This window comes from Carassius auratus, chromosome 31, assembly GCF_003368295.1.
Source record: "Carassius auratus strain Wakin chromosome 31, ASM336829v1, whole genome shotgun sequence".
NCBI classification, from domain to species: Eukaryota; Metazoa; Chordata; class Actinopteri; order Cypriniformes; family Cyprinidae; genus Carassius; species Carassius auratus.
In genome coordinates, this window is record NC_039273.1 from 20,250,008 (window position 1) to 20,270,117 (window position 20,110).

At 36.8% G+C, this 20,110-nt stretch overlaps 1 protein-coding gene and 1 long non-coding RNA gene across 12 annotated transcripts in view; one reads left to right on the forward strand and one right to left on the reverse strand.

Annotated features, from left to right (window-relative positions):
• LOC113050767 (uncharacterized) overlaps positions 1 to 11,810 on the reverse strand; it is a 41,459-nt gene extending 29,649 nt beyond the window's left edge. The window contains exons 1-2 of the long non-coding RNA XR_003276817.1: positions 11,768 to 11,810; positions 8,491 to 8,619 (exon numbers count right to left, since the gene is read on the reverse strand). This is a non-coding gene — a long non-coding RNA (uncharacterized LOC113050767). The remainder of the gene's footprint in view (positions 1 to 8,490; positions 8,620 to 11,767) is intronic.
• A 9-nt stretch (positions 11,811 to 11,819) lies between these two features.
• Positions 11,820 to 20,110, forward strand: part of LOC113050763 (type I inositol 3,4-bisphosphate 4-phosphatase-like) — a 44,255-nt gene continuing 35,964 nt past the window's right edge. For all 11 annotated transcript variants that reach the window (XM_026214046.1, XM_026214051.1, XM_026214049.1 and 8 more), the window contains exon 1: positions 11,820 to 11,962. The gene's annotated coding sequence lies outside the window, so the exon portion shown is untranslated. The remainder of the gene's footprint in view (positions 11,963 to 20,110) is intronic.

Genomic DNA, 20,110 nt, shown 5'->3' on the forward strand with positions numbered 1-20,110 from the left:
CGGACTAGAGCTGTAATCGGGCCTTAAAAGTTAGGCCCGACAGGACCCGAGCCCGACAAGTACATTTTGACTGACAGCTTTTTTAAAGCCCGAACTCGTTTACAGCCCGACATTATTCAAATGTGCGCACACACACAGCTCTTTTGCCTTTTGCCAACAATGAGCAATTTATTCTTGTTTTAACATAATTTACTCATAACTAACGTAGACTAGACCACTCGGAAGTTGGAATAAAGAAATAAAATAAGTCCTCTGTGACATCGTAACATCTCAGCATTCTAGACGGCTCATTTAACCTATAAATAGACCAACGCACGAGTCATTTAACAAAAATTTAATTAAGATAAATTTTAAATTAAGAAGGGTATTTGGCAATAACGAAATTAAGATAAAGGCTCCGCCGGATTTGCTTTATTTAATCAAAGAATAATGCCAACATTAGCGTAAATACTCTGTCAACATTATGCATTTAAGACTCAATGAATATTTAGTTATCATTTGAAAAACCTTTACTCACAGAGATAAGGCTAGGTCTACATGTTTTTGTGGAGGAAAATGATTGAATCCACTGTAGATGTCTTCACCGCGTTCCTGCGCTCACTGATGGTGCGTCATTATTCACTCATTATTCTCATTATAAACATGGTCAAAACTTTTCCACACCTCGCTCACAGTTTGCTAATCACCAGAGGCAAGCCTCCGTTACACCTGCTCAGCATTCATTTTCGCATCTTTCTCGCGCTAATCGAAACACATCACATGACCGCTCGTTTACCTCGCAAACCGGAGCGCAAGCCCGAGCCCGGCCCGAGCCCGCGTAAGATGATAGAAATTAAGCCCGAACCCGACCGAACCCGGGCAAAGATCTTCAGCTCTAGCACGGACCCAATGCACTGGGATGAAGGAAGAGCACTCATGACACCGGATCATCCACCTGGATCATTCTCTTTCACCCTCCCTCTTGTAAATAAATTCAATCTCCAGGGCATTTATTAATCAATCCTTGTCGTGTGATTCTTTACCCCTTGACACTACTTTTATGCAAACAGCAGTGTCTTAAACGATCACATTCTAAAGTAGTGCTTTACCACCATCCATGGTACTGTTTTTATATGCGGGTGCATTTAAGACTTACAAGTAAACGTCATCTGCTATGATTGGCTCACAGTTTCACTTATTAAAAGAACAGCTGGATGCTGCTGTGACATACTCTGAAAATAACGTGAGTCGTTTGGGTTAAAAAAAACTTATAAATAATCATTATCAACTGGTCTGTAACAGACAATGCAATAGTAGTAAAAAAGTGTATACTGGCATTTCGGTACTTTTTAATCAATCTGCCAAGTATCACAAATCTGGATGTTGATTTGTCATGAAGGGGTATGAAGGGTGGGGTTGGGGTATACTTTTCTGAATGCACTCTACTGTATATACTGTATAAGGGAAAATATATACTGAGAAAACAAAACTGAGTATAGTGGGATTCAGAAAATAATTAAAAGAAATATTTAAGAATATAACAGTCTGTTTTTTTGTTGTTGTTGTTGTTGTTGTTGTTGTTTTTGTTTTTTCTCAAATTAAAGCAATATCAACAATAGTGCTACTAAGTTGCAAGATGCATGCCTCAAAGTCTTTTGAGAAGACTATAATGTGATCCAAATATACTAAAAGAGTGTCAAATGTCAAATCTCCAAGGACTACACCCATTAGGCATTGAAATGTTGCCGGGGCATTGCATAACCCAAAGGGCATGCGAGTCCACTCGAAAAACCTGAAAGGTGTAGTCACCGCTGTCTTTATTTGGTCTTGACTGTCCATGGCAACCTGGAAGTAGCCAGATGTCAGATCAAGGGTTGAAAAATACGGGCATTTCCTAGAGTATCAATTGACTCCTCCACTCGAGGAAGTGGGTACGCATCTCTACAGGTTAATTGATTTAGTCTCCTGTAATCAGAGCAAAACCAAATTCCCCCATCCTTCTTAACAACAATTGCAGCGGGGGAAGCCCATGGACTGCAACTTTCCTTTAGGATGCCCTGAGACACAAGCTCTTATACATGTCGTTTGGCCCCTTGAAAGACTTGTGGTGGGATGCGTATGTGACGTTGCTTGATGGGCTGAGCATCCCCTGTAGGGATGCAGTGTGTAACTGCAGTGGTGTGACCATAGTCACTGTCAGACTTAGAAAACACATCTGTTCAGCTTGCAAAGGTTCCATATTAACCTCTATTGAGATTGGCAATGGGTCCAATAATTGACCATGACAAGTAACCTCCTCACTTTTAACCCATACACAGAGCACATCTTTTTGCTCCTCAAAAAGCGTTTTTTTTTTTTTTTTTTTTTTTGCCTGTGTGGTGTTGTCTCTGTGTACTGGAAGCTTATGTCACTAAAATAAATTCTTTGTATGCGCAATCATACTTGGCAATAAAGCACTTTCTGATTCTGAAAATAATTGGGTCTTTCAGGTAGATCTTTGCCGGTTTATGAACCTCAGCAAGAATAGCTCTAGGTGGCAGCCTTACTAGCTTGCTAGTAATATTTAATATCCAAACTGGCACCTTTACTTCTTTTGCCTGGGTCAAGACATTAGCCACAAGAACCCCACTGGTCAGACTTACACCTGTTGTACCCTCCACTAAGACTTGTCATTGGCTCTTTACCGGGGTTCGGCAATGCCCTTGTACAATTACCTCAGAGTATGACCCATACACCCATCCTCACTTTTAACCCATACACAGAGCACATCTTGGTGCCCTTCAAAAAGCGTTTTTTTTTTTTTTTTTTTTGTCTTGTCTGTGTGTTGTTGTCTCTGTGTACTGGAAGCTTATGTCACTAAAATAAATTTCTTGTATGCACAAGCATACTTGGCAATAAAGCACTTTCTGATTCTGATTCTGAAAATAATTGGGTCTTTCAGGTAGATCTTTGCCGGTTTATAAACCTCAGTAAGCCTAGCTCTAGGTGGCAGCCTCACTAGCTTGCTAGTGCTATTTAATATCCAAACTGGCACCTTTACTTCTCTTGCCTGGGTCAAGACATTAGCCACAAGAACCCAACTTGCCAGACTTACACCTGTTGTAGCAATGCCCTTGTACAATTACCTCAGTGTATGGCGGAATGGTAACTTTCTTTCTGCCTGCTACCTTGACGTAACCTATTCTACCTGATGGGGCAATGTAGTTTGTTTCCTTCTCAATTGTTGCCAGTACTCTCTTGACACAGGCATTCTCTCTCAACCCCCTCTCAACCCCCTGTGGCGGTCTAGCTTGGTCACCTCTTGGTGTGTCCCAATCAGTCCCTTAAGTTCCCCCAATATATTCATGCCAACAATGCCAGGAACCTCCACCTCTTCTGACTGTTCAGGATCCTTTAATACAAACACACACTTGTTACATAAGGTCTGTTCCATGCACTCCACATCAGTCTCCAGACACCCAACTACTGGGATCTCCAATCCATTCGGCGCCGTGAGGCGCACCCATCTGGCACTTGATAGCTCTGATCCCACAAAATGTTTTTTAAAATAAGACTCTGTAATGGTTGTAACCTCCGAGCCTGTGTCCAAAAAACGGGGTTATAACCCCAGCTATTTTTACCTCAATAACCAGACAATTACTAGATGCCTGACTACTAACATGGTAGCCTTGGACCTCGGATGAGGCAGACTGAACACAAATTGAAGCTGACAAATCTACACCCGTACTATCACCATGCTGACTGGACACAGTAGTAGTCCTGTCCACTGGCAGCCCTGGTTGTTTTTCACGATTTTGATGACAATAACGACTCGTGTGTCCAGGCTGGTTACAGGAATAGCAAATGTATCTACCATCACTATCCTTCAGCGGGGCCCGGGAGCTGCATTTGTAACTTTCCCTTGGCTCTACCCTCATATTTTTAACAAGGCAAACCTCTTTAAACAGCTCTTCTTGACAGGCCGCGAGTTTCTGAATAGCCCCATGCAGGATTTCTAGGCTAAGTGAAGGTGATTCTGTCACAGCAGTAGTAGCACTCACAGTGGCTCTGGACTTGCCACTACTTAAAGCTGCGGCTGACACATTAACAGGTGATCGCAGCTTCTATAACATCCTTGAAAGACATACCCCTCTGTTCCTTAACTGTCCTTTTAATTTCCTGGCGAAGACCGGCATCAAACAAACCCAGAACAAAAATCCTTCAGAACAACTTCTGGTAGGGGTACACGATCACGGCCTTTTTAAGACCTTCTCCAACTTTTTCTGAAGAGCATAAGCAAATATGCTCCTAGCCGTCTCTCCTTGTATCTAAGTGTTTTTTTGTAAAATTCCCTCAGAAAGAGTCCCAACTGGTGTTCTGTCACCATAAGTGTCAATGAGCACCTCAAATATCTTTTCTGGATCGTTTTCAGTTTCACCCAGCATCAACTTTACAGTCAACTTAGCTTCACCTTTAAGGTGATGTTTAAAAAGTTCAACTTGACCATCCTCAGGTATGCGGGACAATCGGAAGATGGATCTCACTTGATCAATCCATTCCTCCATGTCTTGTTCCACAGACATTCCACTGAAATCAGAACGTTTTCTTTCCCGAGGGATATAAATGGCTGGAGTTACACTCTGTTTTTCGGTGTCAGCTTTTGCTAATGCCAAGGCCTCACATTGACCTTCTCTGGCCAGTAGCAAAGCTTAACCTTGTTTACGCGATTTTCTGTTCAGTAAATCCATTTCTTTCTGTAAATCTTCCATTTCTCAACGTATGCTACTGTTTCCCACTTCTATAACAGGCAAATAAACGAATACCCGATAATCCTTTAGATTTCAGAAGGAAACATCCTGCTTGAGTCAAATCCCGCTATGTCATTAGATGGCAGGGTATGATTTCCCCCGGAATGTGCTGATGAAGAGAGTTTTCCCGGTAAACAATCCAGCCTGATGACGTAGCACACTCACAATCTCCAAGCAGCCTCTTTTCCTTTCCCCACGACTCACTCCGAATCCCGACAAAAATCATGCAAGTTGTTCTAACTCCAGTCTTCACATTTGCTCAACAGCACCATTCAGTAGCTCGTTAATATCACTGTTACGGTTAACAGCTGTTCAGTCATCCCCAACTAACATCTGTCTCTGCTTCTTCTGTCCTTTTTTTCCTCTGGACCCACCAAAATGCTGGAACCCGCCCCTTTGCTTTGGTTAGCAAAACTACTAAAGTAACCATAGACAGTAAAAGAAATGGAGACAGCGACCTCATTGGATTCAATGGAGACAAGTGAAGTAAATAAGAAGCACACACTTCCTGGGGGTTGAGCGTACTGTGCAAACTCAAACTGAACTTGATGACATCGAGGTCAGGTGAGCAACCTGTATGACAATTGTAAGTCTTCTAATCGCTGTGCCAAGAGAAATCTGAATCACCCACCGAATCTTGCAGACGTTGTTGAACAATTTTGTCCCGTTGCTTTTATGGACTCTCTATGGGCTTCTCCCTTGACTTTATGCCTCCACGTCCCCCCGATTGCCTCATAGACATTAAAAAATTGGACTCCTCCTGTCCATACGGTAATTTCTCTACTGTGCAACAGAGAGTTATGATGCAATCGTTAGCCTATTTTTTACAAAAATTGCTTCTACGGGGCCATAACGTAAGGTGCATGGTAATGGGGCCTTTTATACATTTTTGTGTTTCTTTAGAAATAATTAATAGACAAATGGAGTCTTTAAACACCCAAGATGTAAAGTTATTCGCTGTCAAAGTGATGCCAAAATGAATGGGAGTCAATGGAATGCTAAAAGCAAGTGGAGGTCCGCTAACCAATGGCACCCAGAGATGCCACAATAAATATGAAACCCTGCCCCCTGAAAGTAACTACATTTGTCAGTAGCTTGACAGTAGCTCAGCTACTTTTAAAATAATGTAGCATTTCCAGTAGCTAACTACTGTGACTAGCGTACCGTAGCTTCATCAGCGTCACCCTGGAAACAAGCGAGGAACACCTGCCCATCCTCATTACAGGCTGATCGTGACAGCTGCACATCATCAGGTGGCGGATACATAAGCTACACAAGCCCTGCCACCAGAGAGAAACTTCTCCATGAGACTGAGAATTAATTTTCCCACTCATTTATCCCACAGACAGCAGCGTGTGACCAACCAGCCCCACAGGAGCGCAGCACGGACTAGAGCTGTAATCGGGCCTTAAAAGTTAGGCCCGACAGGACCCGAGCCCGACAAGTACATTTTGACTGACAGCTTTTTTAAAGCCCGAACTCGTTTACAGCCCGACATTATTCAAATGTGCGCACACACACAGCTCTTTTGCCTTTTGCCAACAATGAGCAATTTATTCTTGTTTTAACATAATTTACTCATAACTAACGTAGACTAGACCACTCGGAAGTTGGAATAAAGAAATAAAATAAGTCCTCTGTGACATCGTAACATCTCAGCATTCTAGACGGCTCATTTAACCTATAAATAGACCAACGCACGAGTCATTTAACAAAAATTTAATTAAGATAAATTTTAAATTAAGAAGGGTATTTGGCAATAACGAAATTAAGATAAAGGCTCCGCCGGATTTGCTTTATTTAATCAAAGAATAATGCCAACATTAGCGTAAATACTCTGTCAACATTATGCATTTAAGACTCAATGAATATTTAGTTATCATTTGAAAAACCTTTACTCACAGAGATAAGGCTAGGTCTACATGTTTTTGTGGAGGAAAATGATTGAATCCACTGTAGATGTCTTCACCGCGTTCCTGCGCTCACTGATGGTGCGTCATTATTCACTCATTATTCTCATTATAAACATGGTCAAAACTTTTCCACACCTCGCTCACAGTTTGCTAATCACCAGAGGCAAGCCTCCGTTACACCTGCTCAGCATTCATTTTCGCATCTTTCTCGCGCTAATCGAAACACATCACATGACCGCTCGTTTACCTCGCAAACCGGAGCGCAAGCCCGAGCCCGGCCCGAGCCCGCGTAAGATGATAGAAATTAAGCCCGAACCCGACCGAACCCGGGCAAAGATCTTCAGCTCTAGCACGGACCCAATGCACTGGGATGAAGGAAGAGCACTCATGACACCGGATCATCCACCTGGATCATTCTCTTTCACCCTCCCTCTTGTAAATAAATTCAATCTCCAGGGCATTTATTAATCAATCCTTGTCGTGTGATTCTTTACCCCTTGACACTACTTTTATGCAAACAGCAGTGTCTTAAACGATCACATTCTAAAGTAGTGCTTTACCACCATCCATGGTACTGTTTTTATATGCGGGTGCATTTAAGACTTACAAGTAAACGTCATCTGCTATGATTGGCTCACAGTTTCACTTATTAAAAGAACAGCTGGATGCTGCTGTGACATACTCTGAAAATAACGTGAGTCGTTTGGGTTAAAAAAAACTTATAAATAATCATTATCAACTGGTCTGTAACAGACAATGCAATAGTAGTAAAAAAGTGTATACTGGCATTTCGGTACTTTTTAATCAATCTGCCAAGTATCACAAATCTGGATGTTGATTTGTCATGAAGGGGTATGAAGGGTGGGGTTGGGGTATACTTTTCTGAATGCACTCTACTGTATATACTGTATAAGGGAAAATATATACTGAGAAAACAAAACTGAGTATAGTGGGATTCAGAAAATAATTAAAAGAAATATTTAAGAATATAACAGTCTGTTTTTTTGTTGTTGTTGTTGTTGTTGTTGTTGTTTTTGTTTTTTCTCAAATTAAAGCAATATCAACAATAGTGCTACTAAGTTGCAAGATGCATGCCAAGTACAAAAGACTGAATTGACCTACTGATCAAAAAAGCCTGTATGTTGTACTGCTCTCCATCTGAACCCCAATGGTAGGAACATCTCCAAAAAAGACCCTCGTGGAAGAACAGAAGAGTGTTTTCAGCCTGATTACTACTGCCTGGTTGTGCTTAAGAGTTATCCCAATGAAACAATAAGAATAAATGTTTCTTCTCTATTGATATTATTCCAAATATATTATATCCCCTTTCAGTTCAGTTAGCTGCTGGTTATTAGTCATGTATGCTGCCTGTCTTTTGTATGAATCTTTATCATATTGGATTACTATTAAATGTTATTTGGATTACCTACGTCTTTGTGCACCTCCCTTCGGAATGTACTTTAGTCAAAGAAAAAAATATTTAAGAGCTTTTTACAAAAAAAAGTTATTTGGGGAACCCAACATGTTTCTTCCATAGCATCGCTGCTAAAACATTTTCTTAGAACCTTTATTTTTAAGAGTGTAGAGTCTACACTGTAGACTGTTATTTTATTCAGAGAAGTCAAACATGTTATTGTATTATACAATGCTGGATTATGATTTTGGTCTCAGATAGATTAATTAATTATTTGTCTGAAATGTCAGATATATCTATTGGTGAATTCTCTCATAAAGCAATTAATGCATGTTTTAAGTCTAATCAAACACATGGATAAACATTTTTAAAACATAGCAAAAATGTCCAATCCTACCTTGGTGACTCTATATAGTTTGAAAAGAGCATCATCTCCACAATATTCAGATGCCAGAAGCCAGTAATCAGACCCAAGAGATCCCAGGAGGAATACTGAGCTTAGAGCTCAAATAAATCCAGCCAGGAACTGTAACCAGACGCATAGCTGCTGAACAACAATTTTCTCTCGATCAATTTTAAAAGCTCACATTACAAGTTGGTTTGAGTAAACAAAAAATTGTACAGCTGGTTTCTTAACCAGTTTACATTATTTATTGTCCTTCAAGCTAAATGTAGTGTGACCACTGTGCAATGACCAATGACATAAAAAGGACCAGACACCATTATTTTTAGAGTATAGCTGTAGGGAGTTGTTTAAACATAGAAGTCTGATCCAGTTCAACAAAATAAAATAACATCTAATAAAAATAATCTTTCTATGTGACTCAAGAGACAGACTGGATGTAACCAATCAATGATTGTAGCATTACTGATATCAAGTTGCACTGTGCAATCGGAGCAAATTAGATTTTCTATAACGAATCTATACTGGTTAGGTAATGGTAGCATAATGCGCAGCTAGAGTCAGTATTTAGTTACCTTCTTTACAGTTTTTCTCAGTCACTCAGCCCATTTCTCAAATCAGAAATGAAATTCTCAAAACTACTTGTATAACCTCCACATCATCTAGTCATTTATACACATCATAAAACCAGTTTCTCATTCTTCTGAACAAGTTGCGATTCATTTTGGACATTCATGCAATTGATTACGCACATTTATCTGCGGTTTCCTACATTATCAGTTGCTAATGTCATGTTGCTCAAAATGTATTACATAGTTTCCTGTGCAATAGTCTTACCCCTCAAAACATCTAGTCTTTAGCTTATCGTATATGTTATTAAGTGCAAAATGGTTAATCTAGTTGTCAAACTGCCAAGCACACTTTTTATTTTTATTTTTACACATTATTATTAGAATTTTTGTAAATTTTGCATGAATTGTGCAAGTGAATATTTACTAATGAAGAGAATGTAGATGATAAACCATTTCTCTAAAATAGCTCAAAGGTCCATCTCATGAATCTTCAGTTGGAAAGATTATACTGTATAGCCAAAAGAGTTACAAATTCTGAAAATTGAATTATTTTCATCTTTGTGCCCATATTTCTTTTTCAATTTCTTAATCACAATGACATTGTAAAGTTTTTTTTTATTATTTTTGGGGAGGGGTCAGACCACTAGTAAAAGTGTAACTGGGAATTCTATCCAGTCTCTTTCAATCAATATCCCGCACACGGTAATGTGTAAATGTGTACTTTTGAAATGGATATATGGATATATACTGTAAGCATATGGCATACTGTTCAATACAGTAACTGTCATCTAAAATGTTGCCATAGTTTACATCAGAACTTCCCTCCAGAGTACACTGTTATATTGACAACATGACTAAGTGATTTGACTGTCTTATCCATAAACTATGACACAAGGACTTGTCATTCTGATGGCACTGACATGTTCATTGACACAGATATTTATTTTTGAGAGATGAACTAAGGATTTTGAGCAGGAGACTGGCTTTTGCAGGTAATCCATTATGTTTTGCTATTTGTACGAGTTGTTTCGAGAAATGCACTTACAGTTTTGCAAATGTCAAGGATGATTCGAGAAATGTACCAAAGCGACTGAGAAAAACTGTAATAAAAATAGCTGTGCGACAGTGAAAAGTTGATTTTACTGTGAAATAGATCGACACATCTCAAGACACCAATGTTTTAAATGCATTAATGTTCTTGTGAAATAGCTATACTGAAACATGAACTAATATTGGTGTAATGTTTTAAATTCTGAAAAAAACTCATAAGTGCACTTGTAGCACTTTTTCTCCTGTCATCTCAGAGCAGAGACTTTCACTGTAAATATTGATAAAACTGATTTTTTGAGTGCACTTTAGAGGAAAATACTTTCTCAGTCTTCATACTTTTATGTTTAATTCAGTGTGTTACTTGCTGTCATTGTACTTATTACTTTAAAAAAAAGAAAGACTAGAAATTTCTGAGTGACAAATGTTTTTTCAGTGCTGATCTTTGCCAAAGAAAGAAAATATTTTCTGGACAGATATAATTCTGAGTTGACAACCCGTGACATTTTCACTTGGATATGTTCACTTCACACCCTTGAACTTGGAACTATCACACTATCAATGCCTAAACACAGCACCTAATAAATATGAGGTGGTCATGGTACAAGTTGTAGCTCTCACAAATTATAATTACGAGGTCTATTTTTACAAGTTCGTATCACGTAATGACAGTAACAATATGGCGTGAACAAACCTTTATTATAGATGCATCTGTTATCTAAAGTGAGATCATTAATCAACTTTTTTGGTTGTCTGATGTCCAAAATGCATCAGCTTTATTAGATTTCTTTATAGATTTAACAATTCATATGTCATGTATATATTTGTAGTCAGATTTAGTATAAATAATTTGGTGGCCAAAACAACATATCTATTTTGGTTACCTTAACATTTTTGTTTTTTCCATAGTTTCACGCTTTACATTTTTGCTAAATGTCATATGGTTTCTTTTTTGGCTATTTACCTTGTATATTACCACTAATGAATCTGTAAATTGTATTATTCTAAACTATAATGGTCAAAAATAAACTTCATTTCAGAAATATTTACTTTGGTAAAAAAGTGTGACAACTAGCCCTAGTCTCTCTTATTTGTTTCACTCATATTGTCTTATTATTGTCATAAAAAAGAGATTTTGATTTTAAAAAATTTATTTTATAATGAAGAATATGATCACACAATGCCATACAACGCAAAACAAACACACCAAACAGAAAGTGAAATAAAATGGAATGAAAAATTTGTTTTACAACAATCCACAAGATGGCAATATAGGCCTTGGTACCATGATCTCACATATTTTGTTAGAAATAGATTTTTGATTGCATTACAAAACACCAAGGATCAAATCGTACTGGTATAAGGTACATGTATTTATAATCGTATGTAGACATACCAGAAGGTTATTTTTTCCTAGCTCAAATACACCCATGAATTAAATTACCGTCCAACTCAAATAAATGCCTCGCACATTTTCGGTGAAGAATGTTATCGTTTAGCTTCATACGCAGATAAACAAATAACACAATTAAAAGTATTATACCTCTGTCACATTCACAATTACATTGATTGCAAGCAAACCAGTATATTAAACTATTACATTGTTTCAATCTTTTTTCAGTGTGTCGCATTTAAACATTTTGTGTTTGTACCTGCACGTGTAGTTTGCGGTGAGAGCGCGTGGGAAAGGCGGTGCCGAGAAGGGTGGCGTCACGCATCAAGGCGGGGCCACACTATGCAGCAGCTCAAAGAAGAGCAAGAGGCACCGGGCTGGAATTTGGCAACAGATATTCGCATGCATCACAACTCCTCCGATTGCAATATGGATTGACAGCGCCCACTGAGATGTGAGTACATCTGATTTGTCAAACATTCGGAGCAGTCAGTCTCGAGGCTCTTTTTTGGTTTCACAACCAGAGAAATGACCATACAGTAATCTGTACTGTTTGTATGCTGTTTAGTGTTAAGGGAGGGGGCGAACTGGAGATAAGTTACATTTGGAAGCTGTGTGTATGAATTTGGTATGATGCCATTTTATTATCGCGTTCTTAATTTTGTGAAATAAACGCCTGACACTGCCTGCAAAGTCGAAAGCTACTAATGTTTCTTTGGGGAAACAACTGAAACATCTTTCATAGGCAGAGGAGGGTGAAAGTAAGTATGCATGCATGCAAGCAAGCGGTGTGACCTGAAAGGCCAGTGTTCGCTTAAATTACTCTAACAGTGAAACTGTTTAATGTCTTAACCGTTTAACTTTAATGATTTTTTATGAAGATATGAAAAATGACAATGTATTGTATTTACACTCTTAATGCATTCTTAAAAGTGGTGGTGTGTGGTTAAATGAGTTATGATATTATTATAGTTATTTTCCATGGGGTTTTAGTTAGTTCTAATTATATTTTTAATATTTATTTCACTGGTACATCATCCAAACAAAGAAATATTTCTGTAAGCAGTGAGTGATTACTTGGCCAAACATGTCCTTGAATTGCTCTTTGCAGGGTTTCGAACCTACAACATTTTGGTGACCAACTCAGTTTTTTCACAGTGTTGCAATTACCCACAACAAAAAAATGTATGACAATAACGCCAAAGAAAAATGTTTATGCAGTGTCTGATATCTGTTTGATATCAAATTGCTTTTTTCTGTTTGGTAGCATGTTCTGCATATTTGCAAGTATGAAAGTGAGACTTGTTTTTAAAAAGCGAGACTTATATTTAAAGTTCACCTAATAATAGGCTCTTTAGAATAAGCGGGTCAGTTTTGCCTGATAACCAAACATTCCTTCCATTAAAAAAGTCCTAATAGGGTTGGACTGGTTTGCTCCTGGTTGGAGTTTGATATTTCATGAAGCTGGCAGGCTGTTGCATAAGTACGGTTCAAAGGCAGTGCGCTTGATCACACTTCGTTTGGGGATTTGTTGTAGTTTCACTCAGCTGAGAGGAAAACATAGGCCATGTGTTGGCACCACTCAGCAGTGTCAAGTGGTGTTCATTACTGCATTAACACATAATGACTGTACAGGGCAGGCTAGGCCCTTTAAAAGCAAGAACAAGATGCATTTTTTGGTTTTACGGTTATATAATACATGCATTGTTTTTCAGCAAAAATTCCCCTTCAATAAATGAGACAAAGAAAGATGTTTTTGTCTAGGGTTTGGTTGTGTTTTAGGGCATGATCATTACACTTGGCAGGCTTGCGGTTCAACTGAAATATGAACGTAGCATGGACCTAAGACATCTAAATGAACTAAAAACAGGATGTGATGTCACAGGATGCGACCATAAAAAGGCTCTTCTCATCTTGGAAGCTATTTTGGCCATTACAGTATAGTTCAGTGCAGGCATCAGAACAGCTGTTTTCTTACAGTAGATTTCCATATGTGCAACTCAGTTATTCTTTATAAGCACTTTGAGTTATCAGCGGGTAAAAATACGACCATTTATACACTTATACAATCAAGTTATGACTATATCCTTATGCTTTTTTGTTCTGTATTTGTATATTCTGTGACCTTTTGAATGCTAAGCAAACCCAAACCAAGAGAACCAAACTACTTTTGTAAACACACACTTAGATGGCTTCATCAGCATTGCCTCAACCCAGGTCACGTGTTTCAGGCTCATCACAGTCTGTTACGATCAGATCAGTCATGTCTGTGAGTCAGATATAACACTTTCCTCTGGCAGTGTGAGCTGTAATTTTTTTTTATTCCCCTTGACTACCTGAAAAGGCACCTTCAAGAGATTTACGGCCTGAGAATTTCAATCACAGAGACGTTGTTATCTTAAAGGCTGGCAGTGTTCTCAAGAGATTTTGCACCCCTGTGCAAGATTGTCATGGTATACTTTTTTTCCTATGGCTCCTAGAAACCTTTAGGCCTATACTGGGAAGCACATTGCCACACAAAAAAAAAATCATAAAAGTCAGTTACATTCATAATTTGTTTTTTGTTTTTTTTCTTCACATTTTTATTTTGAGGAGAGTTTTCTTTTTGTTTATCTTTAAACTATAACATTTTATTCTAATTGTTGCATGGTGACAACACGAAGGAGCTCATGCCGAGCTGAGATGCATGATGGGATACATGCTGTGGTTCACATGGAATGGGATCTGTCTCAATGTTTTATCTATAATGACTCAGCTTCTTCAACACTGCCTGCTGGCTGGGAGCAGATCAGAACCGATCTGTGGAGCATTTGTTGTTGAACTTATGCCGTGGTGCTTCTCAAGACTTGCCTACTAGTTATGCAACACAGGCCTGAATTATTGATATTTCTTTGGATATAGGATATTGTGGAACTAAAAGGTCTGTCTGCTTCTATTTCTGCCCTGGAAAAGCACTTATATGGTTGTAAACGTGACGTGTGTAAAGGTCCTCAACCGTATGCTATGGCTAGGTTAGGATGTTACATAATTTCTGTCCTGATGCAGACCATTTCCGCAATATGTTCCTTCTTCAGTCATGTGAATGATTGAGTCTTGAGAGCAATCTGGCATGAATAATAAATGTGCAACTCTTACCAGAAACAGCTGCTCTGTTTTTCTGTGACCACTAGTGTTCTGTTTTAGGAGACATATAATGATTTTGGACTGAATGTTGGTCTGAATTCTGTTTATGTATCTAAAGGAGGCCATATTCATCAGCAGCTCATGCACCTTTTATAGCGCTGTAAAAATGTCATTCTGGGATGCCTTACTACCTGAAATGGGATGTACAAAACAACATTTTCAAGATCAACTAGTTGGTGCGTTACTTTAATTACTAGTTGGTTATTTTGTCTGAAAGAAACCCTGTATAATTAGGGTGGTCAGACCGCTTTCTTAGGGTTGCATTTACTTAATACCTGATTAAAAACAGAGGGAGCATAGTAGAATGGAAAATAATGCAGTAAAATTGGAAAAACTTCACAAGTAGTAAAAATTTGAATGCTAATTAAATCACTGGCACAAATATGATCAAAACGAAAAGACAAAAGAGAAATGCATAATGTAAATGTTTTATTTTATGTAGTATGCGATCTGTATAAAATCTAAACTTTTATTTTAAAGATGTTAAGAGAAATATTACTTTAATTCACAATGTGACATAACAATATAGACATGGATTTATAAATGTATTTTTTTTGTGTATTTGTAATCAGTAAAGACTGAATATATGTGCATGCATTACTTATATCTGTGAGAATGACCAAAAATGCAAGTGGTTCCTGATTAACTATTTCTTTTTTGGAATATGAAAATTATGGCCTTAAGTGATTCCATAGTGTTTTACTTTAGGTTTAGACCGTTTTAGGACAAGTTACCCTTTCTTTTTTTTCTCTAGATGTTCTGTTGGTGGTGGTGTTGTTTTAATATATAACAAATGTCACAGATTATGTTAATTTACTCTGAATATCCCACAGAACATGAATGGCTAAATAGAGTTTTTCCTCACAGTGAACTGATACCAGAATAGAGATAGCTAGCAATCTCTGCATTTCTCTCCCCCATTTAGATGCGCTTCTGTGAAATAGGAGCTCAATACCTGACAAGCACCTATTCATCAGTAGAGAGCTATATAAGTCATTTCCTTCTGACCTTCAGGGTTATCCTCCTTGTTGGTCATAGTAAAGCATGCTGAACAAGTGTTCTAGATTTCTAGATTCAGGGATTGCTAACCCCATTCAAGTCATATATATATATATATATATATATATATATATATATATATATATATATATATATATATATATATATATATATATATATATATATATATATATATATATATTTTTTTTTTTTTTTTATCATTATATAGTATGTCATAAGTCAGGGTCTAGTTAAAGAGTTATAGTCTCACGAGATCATTTTGTCAATTTGGATAGTCCTTGAATCATAGCCCAGAATAGAGAATGTGAATCATCCAAGTTGAGTACCTTGATTCAGTTTTATCTACTTCCTCATAGTGGTGTTTCTGTTGCATGTGATAAACCACTTCCCTTAAGACCTCTTACAAACTGCAAAACATCCTGGTTCAGCTGCAATTACTTGCACATGCATTTCCACTGCCCACTTTGTGTTAACCAGTTTCTTGGTAAACATCTGTTCTGAAGAATTCTATAGTTGCAATCTTTTGTGCAAGCTATTTCTTTCATGTTTTCTTTAAGATGAAATAATTGAACTTTACCACTGGATTTACATAAAATCTCAAGCTTTTTGAAGTGAAAGGGTTTCACAGAGAGATTGTGACAGTAGCTTATCCATCTGGTAATTTGCTAGTAGTTAGAATTTGTTGTTTGTTTTTATACTTATATTAATGAGATCATTAGACAACAACAGCAGCAAAATGTCAATGTTGTTAAAGAGTATAGAAATTCCCTTTGCATTCCCTTTACATTCTGCTAAGATTGACATCGAAATGATTCAGAGCCCAAAATGTGTGGATTTGGATTCTTTTCTTTTCTTTTCTTTTCTTGTATTTTATTTAAAAGAAATCTAAACTCCATTAACACATTAACTATGGCACAATATTATTTTATTATTATTTATATACTTTATAGTATTTATTAATATTTTACTATATTATAGCTTTTATTTTCATGTTTCATTACCATTTAAGTGTAAGTTTTAGTAATTTTGTTGTATGCTTTTGTAATTGTATTTGTTTTATTTTTTATATATCTCTGATTTGCTTAAACGTATACTTCATTTTCAGTTTTAATAATTTTTGTACTAAATTTTCGTTTTTTCCCTTAAATAGGTAAAGGCAAAATATATACAGTATTTTAGCTACATTGTTACATTTCTGTAAAGGTTAAAAATTAGCATCAAAGTCTAAATTGTTAAATTCAATTGCTATTTATTTTTGTACATAATAATCAACACTCAAACTGAGAAATATACAAACATTTGAATTGCACTTAAGGCAGTTTTTATATTTAATGACATAATTATATTTCTACTCCAGCTTGTTGTTGAAATAATATAAACAATTAAACAGTTCCTGTCATAAAAAATGTTTTCAAAGTGTTTGCTCTCCGTTCTGCCACTGTATACAAGCAAATATAGTATTTTTTTACACCACATTAGAGCATAAAACTGACATTAATTATTTAAATTATGTGATAGAATTGACAGAATTGAAAAAGTGACATTTTCACACCATAGTAACAAAGCACAAAGCTTATTGTGATAATTAGATAGGAGATTTGCTATAAATAATGTTATCTGAACAGAAAACAGCATTGACTGAATGATTAAGAATTACTTGTTTCAGAGAAGTCTGTATCAGTTCATCAAAATGGAGATAAATTAAAATCTAAATTGTCAACCGAACCCTTTGAGGCCCTTTGATGAAGTTTTTTGTCAAATATTTATATTTGACTTTATTTAAACTTTAATTTAACAAAAAATATTAACAGTTTACATTTTTGTTAACTATAATAACACTGCTAAGGAAAAAAAACAACAACTATGCACTATATGCCGTGATTTACACGAAATGATTGAATCTGCTGACAAGCATAGTGTCAGTTCATCAGAGGGTATTCCAGAAAGCAGGTTATGTGACATACCTGGGAATGTTTAAGGCTAAGTAGGCGCATAAAATCAGCTTTCGGTTCCAAAAACAGAGGCAGCTCTTAGGGTATGTAGGTAGCCATAGCAACTTACTTCCTGAACATAACCTGCTCCTTAGTAGGTTAAGTTTCAGGGTTAGCTATCGGCGTATGCATGACCTTATAATATTATAAATGATTGCAATATAGTAGCGTTGCCACGGTACCAAAATTTCAGTATTCAGCAATACCAGTGAAAATCCACGGTTCTCCGTACCAATCCGGTACCAAAGCAAAACACAAAAATATGCGAATTAAAAAATACAAATAAAAAACACTTTTTATCACTAAAAATAAAAAAACAATGTTATTCTTTATACTTATTTACAATTGTGTTCTAAGTTTTTCTACAAGTAATATAATTATGAAAAACAGTAAACAAGTTTCACCCAAATTTAATTTGTCTTTTCAATAATGAAATTTAAACACATTTTATTTTTTGGTAAATAAAGGGGATTTTTATGGTGGCCGAGATAGCTCAACGCGCTGCAGACTGCAAAACACATGCAAATTGAAAAAAACATCAGCAAATAAAAAAAAATAAAAAACATCTTCATCAGTTTGACAACACAAGTGCTGCAATGTATGTATTTATTTATTTATTTATTTATTTTTGACAGATATTGCAATTTGATTTGCAATTTTAAATGTACAAAGTCAAGCTTCAGGTGTTTGTGTGTGTGTGTGTGTGTGTGTGTGTGTGTGTATTTTCTATAATGTATTTAAATAAAAAAAATACATATAGGATATTTTTTATATGTAATTAGCATCAAACAATCAATTTAATTACAATTATCAGTGATTTAAATGAAGAAGAAAAAAAATTATTTCACAACCATCAATTAGGTGGCGATATGCAGTATGTATGTAAATGACCATTAAACAATAGAAGAAGAAAAAAAGCAGCATGGTGCGCTTTTTCTTGGCGTCGGTTTCCATAGTGACTCGTTGATTTGTCACTCTGTTGAGAATGTCTTGTGTGTTAACCGTGCATATTACTCTAATTTACTGAACTTACTCCCGGACGCACTTTAAAAACAGAATACATCAAGTAAACCAGGTTTGGGTTAATCAACTTAGAGTTCAGGGTATATGTGAAGTAGAGCCCGACCGATATGGATTTTTGGGGGCCGATGCCGATATTAACTTGAAAAGAGCCGATTTATAAGCCGATATTTTGATTTTGAAAATAAACTGGATATTAGACCCATTTCCTATAAGCTGCACTTACATAACATTCAATGGCAAAATATCTGCCTGTTCTATGTATGTGGGCTGTATAAACCATTTTCCAGAAGGGATTTATGTAAAAAAAAAAGCCTTAGATTACGGTCTCAATCACTAAACAATTGCACATCAAAAGTATATATTTTTTAACGATCAAAAAACAGTCTGATTTTAAACATTTAACACTTTTACTTTCTTCCAGTTGAAGCTGATTTTAACAGTCTGTGTGTGTACTGTAAATAAATTATAATACTAAAGTTAAAGTTAAAGTATTTGCAGAAGTAGTCCCACACTTTTGCTGCTACATCATTCACCTTTTTCAGCCATCTGTAGGGCAGAAAGAGAGACATAGAAAGAATAAGCATGTGTATTAATAATATCACCATGTATCATTACTCATGTCATCATTAGAATTATAATAATAATAAACAGGGATCTCCTACATAGGCAAAAATGAGAAATATATATATTTTTTTTTATTTGTCAAGCAATAGGTATTAACCTCCTTATATTTAACAATATTATTTCAACATTTTCCTGTTATGTCTGTAAAGCTGCTTTGAAACAATATGTAAGAAAAAAAAAGAAAAGAAAAAAGCGCTTGTTCAGCTCACATTTATTTACATGTCCCCTCTGATTTAATCATTTCTGACGCACCTACTGTAGTTACTGTAACTACACTATATTTGCTCTCACAGACACATTCACAACGGACCCGTATATCTTCTCCTCTTCTCTTTGTGCAGTCTGAATCAAAATGGTTAACGTTAGTGCCATGAACACACCGCTGTCAATTTTGAGAAGAACCACCTTCAAACAAGTTAATAGCAAGCATTTAAGGGGCCTGCTAAAAAGGAAGCTATATTAGCGTTAGAGTAACGTAACCAGCCTGAATTCACCAAATTGTTCCCTGGGCCTGAGGGTAGCCTCTTCTTCCTTGCTTCTCTCTTAATTCTCATCAGCAGGACTAGCGCTATCGCTCGCTTCTTACAACGGGACAGATACATGTTTGCTGCTGACCGAAAAGAGGAACAACAGACTATGAAAGAGCTCCCGCTAAAAGTTTTTAAAACTCCGCCTACGCCATAGCGCAGAGCAGGGCAAATCGCGTTGTATCTGAAGGGCAACGCTAAACCCAGCGGCCAAGCGCTGTGCATACCGCGTCC